Source organism: Solanum pennellii, chromosome 12, assembly GCF_001406875.1.
Source record: "Solanum pennellii chromosome 12, SPENNV200".
NCBI lineage: Eukaryota > Viridiplantae > Streptophyta > Magnoliopsida > Solanales > Solanaceae > Solanum > Solanum pennellii.
In genome coordinates this window covers 50,710,929-50,719,419 of record NC_028648.1, presented here as the reverse complement: position 1 = coordinate 50,719,419, position 8,491 = coordinate 50,710,929, and positions in this window count along the sequence as shown.

Below are 8,491 nucleotides of genomic sequence, written 5' to 3'. Positions count from 1 at the left end.
CCACTTTCATTTGTATACATAATATTTTGGGTCCAAAGGATCAATATTATAATATAACAAAAATAATAATGAAAAAATGACTAATTACTTTCAAAATTGAGCCCCCCCCCCCTCCCTCTCCCGCAAAAAGAAAACACTTTCAGTAGTAGTGGAAGACCCAAACACCAATTCAAGCGAACAGAAACTAATTTTGAGCCTAAGATCCAGTTCATCTCACTATTATTGGGGGCAAGATCCACATTATTTTATAATGTTGTGTGGTACTTGTTTGAATTCTTGTTATAAACTTTTTAATTTCAATCAAGATGAATTCCCTTGAAAATGTTTTATTCTTGCTATGAATCTTTACTTTTAATAAATTTTCTTGTTAAGTATAAAATATTATTTCCGATATTTTCATATTGATAGTTTACCTTTCTTTCAATAAATATTGAACCATGGTTAAATCTCATTGTCTTTGTGGGGATAACTAGTTTTGTTAAATTTAAATCCGTTACGAATTTAGAATATATTAAATTCGAGATACATCAGTCCAAATAAATACTATGGCTTAGTATGATTTGATTAATTATTTAATTTCAATAAGTAAAGATTTAACCAAAATTAAATTTTATTGGGGTAGCCTGTCAAAATAGATAATAAGTGATAAGCCTACGTTGCCAAATTCCAAGATACCATTTCATTCTACAAGACCAATTTGGTGTCATGTGTCAAATGATGTATTTTACAAAGTAAAGCGAAGGAGACAATACGATTATGTGATGTATCAAGTGCCATAACATGCCTAGCCAAATCAAAGATAAATAAAAATGTGTCACATGAGTGCAAGTAACATGTTTTGACTAATCAAATATCATTATATCACTTAATAAAATTAGTCAAAGGGAGTGTCTCCTCATCACAACTCTTTCATTCTATAACATAAATAGGGGTCCATGTTGTTAAGAAAAGATACCATAATTTCAACAAGTAGATAGAGAGAGAAAGAGCTCGTGGATCAAACTGTACAAATTTCTGTAATAACCTACAAGTTCAATTATACTAACACTCATGTTCAAGAAACAACTATAGAACAAGATCGTCGGATTCAAGAATAAGCTCAAATTACCTTGAAGTAAAGATCAAGTTCGAAAGCCTTTGAAACCAAGTATAAGTCATGAAGAAGTCCATTATGATTCAATATTACGATTAGAATTGTCACGACTCAAAGTATCAAGATATTACGTCATGATGACCCCAAATAACAACCCACCTGTAGGTAAGTCACACCCATAACACATAATCAGTAGAAACGGGCAATCATGTGAAAGTGAAGAATGTGGAGAAGAAATAAAAAAATAGAGAAAGAAAGAGAAACAAGATATACATATAACACCGCACAATCTGATATAGTCGAGTCATTTATTATAAAAGGAGTGCAAGATAAATACAAATAGAAAGAAAATTTTGCTGTGAATACAAAATAAAGATTGGTCTAGTCAAAGTACAGAGAGATTTGAAAATCCTAACACTAGGAGCTCACCTTATTTCTTTAAGCATAGCTGTTATGCATGAGGTACGCGTCAATGTTAAAAGCTTATACTATGATATGCACGGCCCATAAGTGTAGTACGAGTACTAGTGACAATCCAAAGTACATCCTAGAAGTGACATGACGTAATAGATCTCGAGAGACCCTACACAAGCCAGTGGACATACGAATACAAAACATATATAATAGAGAAAAAATAGAAAGCCCATACAATAAAATCGTTTTGCATAATGCACTAATACATTAAATGTACAACATAAGAGGGATGTACATGAAAACATGAAAATGTGATCATAGAGGACATAATAAAAAACATGATATGCATGACCAAGAAACTTTTTTATAGAAATCGTGTAAAAGTAGAATCGTAAATCGTGAACCCAGTCAATGCATCTTAAAATCATCAAGAAAGCCATATCAAAACCTTTACAGAAACCATAGATTATTTTGTAAGATATTGGCTTTAATCAACAATAGACGTTGTGAGCTATAACATGGAAACCAATGTAAATCCCACATGAAGAAGGGAAAGTCTACTTACCAAGCTAGAACTTTGTATCATATCATATTCTATATCTGGATTACAATCTAGGCCATTTAAGGCAAACCTATGGAGACATATAGTTTTGAACTAGAGTTGCTACTTGAGACTACCCTATTTGAGTCTCAACCTCAAAGTTATCTATGTGCTAAGTTAAATCCTAACAAAGTAGTCAATTTCATTAACATATCATCCTCCATGGAAAAGTAAAATTCTAATACTAGTTCCAGCTTAAAATATCATAAGTAGTTCAGTAAATCTTCAATCGAACACGTGTGAGAAAATCTTATTGGTTCCTTATGGTGAGAAAATTTTATTGGTTCTTTATGGTAAGAAAAACGTTTCACAATTGAATTGATTCTCACTTTTATGCAACCTAATACATAATATATTATTTTTCATAAATCATGCATAACTTTCTGAAAACATTAAATATAGATTCATAATTTCTTCGTAAATTCATGTCATTTAGGGTTCATAGATAAAACTCATGATTAATGCATGTGTTCATGTGAATTCAATTTAAGTTCATGTAATTGAGTCCAAACAATCAAAATAAGATCAAATTCAAGCAATGGAATCCACAAAATTAGAACCCATGAAGAATTGAATAATAAACTAGTTAATTTGATTGAAATTGAATTAAGAAATCAAAGAGAACCTTGTGGCTGAATGAGTGAATGGAACCCATTGATGAATCCCTACATACCCCAAAAATGGATGAATAGGAGACTTGGTGCTTGAAAACCCTATCCTTCTACTTGACAGAGTCTTGAAGGGATGGATGTGGATGGGGTTTGGGGGTTTCATTTAATGAGAAACTTGGGGTTACTTTTACGAATATAAAGGTAGTTATAGGACTTAGTAATAGGGGTATAATAGGAACTAAATACATAGTAAAAGACTCAAATCCCATTAAAATAATTTTTTTATAGTTTCTACGATCCCATTAACAACTGAAGATTGAAGAGAAGTACTCCAACAATTGAAAGATTTAATAGAAGTACTCTAACAACTCAATATTGCAGAGAAGTACTCCAATACAACAATAATAAAAAGAAGAAAAAGACAAGAGTATACAAGTTTAGAAATAATAATTCAATGTTTGAGTAGGATTTCTAAGTTGATTAAGATTTGTTATTTATGATATTTACTAATTTATGTTTAATTAGAATTTTTTCATTAGAGTAGGTCCCAAACTAGTTTATTTGGTTTTTACCTTTATAAATAGGGATGTTACTAGTTATTTTCAATATATACAGAAAATACAAAAACATACAAAAATATACATAATAGATAGAACTTGAATTAAGATTCAAGAAACTTTGAGTTTATAAATAATATATTTTCCTTCAATAAGGACAGAAATCTACTTATTCAATCAAAATTCAATATCGTGCTCATTTGCCCTGCCAAACATTTTTATTAAAGGATATTAATTTTATGCTTCAAAATAAAATTTTCATATGCACTTACCAAAATTATTCAAAATCTTACAGATTCATCCTCTAGTTCATGCTTGAAATTTCATAAAGTCTTGGAATATAATTTGATCTCAAAAAGTAAAATTGGACCTTTGAATCATTACATTTTATGCTTAAAGCATTTAAAATATTCAAAATCCATTTGAATTTCATCAACAATAAACTAATACAATGATAGTGGAACTTTCAACTCATAAATCCAAGCTCGTGCTGTCAACTATTTGATGATAGTCAACTCTTAACTTTAAATTCTACTAGAATGCAACTTGAGTGTCGTAAACTCATTCAGAACCTCATGAAGACAAATCAATATGCAAATAAATTATGAAACACATTTTGGATCAATAGGATTTATCAAATCATCTATACGAGGTCATCTTGATCAAACTTTGACAAAAAATAGCTTTATTAAAACTTAAAAATACAACCAAGGATTCGAATCACTCCCAAATACCTCGATATTCATACCAACCACACCCATAGCAAAAAATCACCTTTTAGGACCTAAATAATTGACACAAGTATCTAATTTTAGATCATTAACTAAGACTTTGGACTTTGATCAAACTTCAAACTTTCAAAGTCAGAAGATATCATCCAATATTAATTCCATGATCTCAAGAATTATGTCACTCCTTCCCGTTTATCAAAAATAATATGAAGAAGTTAGGGAAGGGTCAAATCATAAAAAATATATTAAGAAAATTTAAAATGACCATGAGAGTCATTACATTTCTCAACATCCAAAATTGAATTGTTTTACCTTGATGCATATGATCTCCTTTAGAGTCATGTCATCTATTCATTAAATTTTTTAACAAAATAATAAAACTACAAGTTGGTCAAACATGGGAAATATGTTGAAACATAAAATGATCTTGCGAGTCGTTTTACATATTTTGTTTTATTCGATTTTTGTTTGGCTCTTCGATTTGGGTCAAATCGGGTAAGACTATTCTATGCTTCAAAATTGAAGGGTGTTGACAACATTTGTCAATGTTTATTTGAAAATGGAGAAAACATCTCCATTACTAGTACAAAACTGTATAAGAAATTTTTGGTAGACATGGTTACATGGGAAAATTATGATATTATTGTTGTAGTTAGCTATTATGTTTTTTAAATGTTCACCTTAATTACTCTTCTCTTAATTAATTGTTGAATTTATCGTGCCATCATTAAAACATCATTGTACTAGACTAATCTTTTGTTAATATCAAATATTATAAATATTAAAATTGTGCCAAATTTCTTAACCAAAGATCTAGTAGTATATATAACTCTAGTCTATCATGTAACGATCAATTTCTTTATCATGTTTCCTATTATTTTTTTTCTTTTATTAGATTCATTGGAATAAAGTTGCATATTATAGCATGTGTATTCTTTGTGTTTGGATTCGTTGGTGTCTTAAATTGTTCTGTGAGTTAAGTGACATTAGAAGAAATTCAAAAATGAATGGAATTATAGACTTGTGGGAAAAACAAACAATATTACTACCATTTATGTTTTGTCTAATATGTGTTATGCTAGAGTGTCTACATATTTAAATTTGTTGTCTCTTAACAATAATTAGGGAAGGAAATAAATTGTTCTTGTTTGCGACAAAGACATACACTGCGAGATATCCTCAATTTAAAAATTATTTGTCTTAGTTACTAAGTTCGATGGTATAAACTTTAAATATAATATACGTCGATGGAATGTGTGTGTACACTTATATTAATGGAACCAGTTCCTTAACACAGTTATAATAATAGACGGTAAAATAAATTCCGAAAGTAAAGATTGACAAGAAACTTTACGTGAAAACTTTCTTGCTCAAGGGAGAAAAACCACGACATATTCTCAATAGGACTTTTCAACTGATTTCACTAATCTTCAACAAGCAAGAGTAAAAGTGATTTATAACCAGAGATTAGCCGGATAATCTCCAAACTAAGTAATATCTCCTATCACTTAACTGAGCCAGGACATATACAACACTACACAGTATGCTAATCCTAACTTTATTAATATAGATTTGAGAGTAAGAACCTACTTACCCTTAACTAGATTCTTACAATGATTCACACAAGTTTGAAACGTTTCTTTCACAAGTAAAATGAATCCTACTATATAAGAGCAATTACAAGCAAAAAAATAAAGCAAGTACAGAAATCAATGGAAGCACTTTTATCAGATCCCTTGTCTTTTTGAAGCTTGACAATATCTCTCTTTGAATGAATAAGTCAATATTGTTGTTGTTTGTTTGATATATACCATGAAGAGTTATTTAAACATCAAACAAAGAACCTTGTCGCTTCTGATTGGTGAAGTACTTTGTTGCTTCACCAACTTTCTGACGTGGACATCTTTTGTAGTTGTACTGCTTTTTGACAACTGGATGAGTATTCATACTTTGTACAGCACGAGGTCCGTGCACTTGCGAGGAGATCATAAAAACATCTAGGAGAATAAGAACTTATTAATTTCCCTCTTCTTGATGATGAAAAATAGCCTGCAAAACTCCTCTCATGAGTGAACACACATTCATTCAATACATCAATATAAAAGTATTCCCCCTTAGTTAGTTCCCCCTTAATAAGTTCTTAATCAATTCCCTATTAATCCTTTATCCAAACAGAAATAACTTCCCTCTTTTGACATCATTGAAAAGGTGAAACATCAAACATATCCAAGTTGAAATGCATAGCAATTATGGATCTAGGGTCAAGGGCTACAAAAAACATGTGTATGAAAGCAAAAAAAGATGATGAGAAGTACACATGAGCAGGGAACAAAACAGAAAGAGTATCATATCAAAGATACTGACTACTATCATTGGTCAAAACATAAAGCCACAGAGTATTTCGGATTACAAGAGTGAATTGTCACGCCCCGAGCTTACACCCAGGACGTGGAAAACACCCAATGACCATTGTTGTCCTTGAGCGAACTCTTGGCCTGACTTAACTCAGAAGAAGACTTACTCAATGATAATGCAAGAACATTCCCATAAATAACTTATATGAATGGTTTTGGCCAAAATAACACTTAAATCTCAAATAGAATATTTGTAAATAAAGAAACTCAACTGAACTAAATGATTGAGTATTCGTCTATGAAGCCTCTAAAAATACTTTGATGAATGTTGGGACAGATCCCACAACATTCTATAATTTTAGGACTTAAAAGCACATAAAAGGATCCTCCAGAATGCAAGGAAGGAGGATCACCACTGACTTTGAGTGCTCAAACATGATCAACGAGGCACTGGATGCTAATCCTGGTTACCTGGGTCTACATCATAAGACTACATCATAAGACGATGCAATCCAATTGACATCAGTACATTGAATATTTGAGTATGTTATTTGAAATGCTAAACAACAACTTAAGCTTGATGAGAATAAGATGAAGTTACTTTGGCTGTGCTCAACTCAAGAAATACAACTCAATGTATGTATATAAAGCAATTTATAACACATGCGATTTATATAAAGCTTGTAAAACAGCAAAGCAACTTAGTTCATTAAATAAAATGCATTAGCAAACTCTGTTTTAATTATATATGATGGTAATATAATTCTGTGGGAGAATTTCTAACTGACAACCACCACTATGAGTCTAAGTGGTGATACATCATCATGCCTACTCTGCCAGAATTTTCTTATACTTTGACGTAGATAGAACTCTTTAATTTAGTGGATCCACTAGCTTAACTTACGTGATCATTTAATAAGTATGACCCGTTAATACCCATTATGGATACATGGTTTACACGGAGACTTGAGTTAATATGGACTCTTATCCCCACATCGGTACTCAATACTACTCCAAAAATATACTATACGTCATGCTTTTAAAATAACTTCCTTTTCATTAGGTTGAGGTAATTTGCTCAACACTTTAGCTTTGAAAATCTCTTTTCTTGTTAAAAACTCTTTTGAAGAAATCTTAGTTCTCTTTTAACCTAAATGTGAAAAAAAAACATTTAAAATCTCTCTAGGGAACTTTCCCTTATAGATTTTTGGAAATGAGTTCAATTCTTTACTTTTTTTCTTGACTTGACAATTTTGGTCTCAATCAACTCTTTAGAGAATACTTAGTTCCCTTATACTTTTTTGAATGAAAGACTTGAACTTTTACTCTTTCTTTAACTTGAAACTTGAGCCTTAAAATGAAGTTAAAACATTTGAGTAAGACTCTTGGAAACATTAACAAACTTTACTTTTGACTTACTTCTTAATCCTTTTGACTTAACTCTCAGCTTCTTAGACTTTGATCTTACCTTTCCTAGAACTGTATCATGGATTCAAGGTTCATGATTTCATGATGCTTAGATTTACCTTAGAGTGTTGGAATCAACTAGGAATTGTAAGTACATCACTTTGGAACTAGTACGAAAAGTAGGGGGCAAGAAAGGGGTCTCCAGGCATCTGTGGCGCTCTAAGAGGCATGGAGTGCCAGTGCCTGACATACAGAATCTATCGTGAGGAGCTCTGGCTGGCTCGGTGTGCCAGATCCTGACGGACAGATGCTATCCAGAGGGGCTCTAGTTGGCGTGGCGCCCCAAGGCCTGTTAGACGGAATTTTTGTTTTTTCTTTTTGGTTTTCAACTGTAAACCTTGTAAACCTCCACGTATATTTCCTCATTCACTTAGGATCAAGAATAACCTTAATACCCAATAGATTAGACCCGTAAAAAAAGCCAGAATTATGAATCATAGCAACTAAAGGCATACTAAAACTCAACCAACAATAATTCAACCATTGTTCTTCAAGAATTTCAATGTTCATTATTCAAACTAGTCCAAATTATCTGAATTAAACAAATTTGTTTGTGGGTGGAAAAACCTAAAACAGAAAGATATCACATACCTTAATAGGGATCACCCTCGATAAATTCTACTCAACGATCTTATTACTCTTGATGAATTCTTGGTCTCTCTC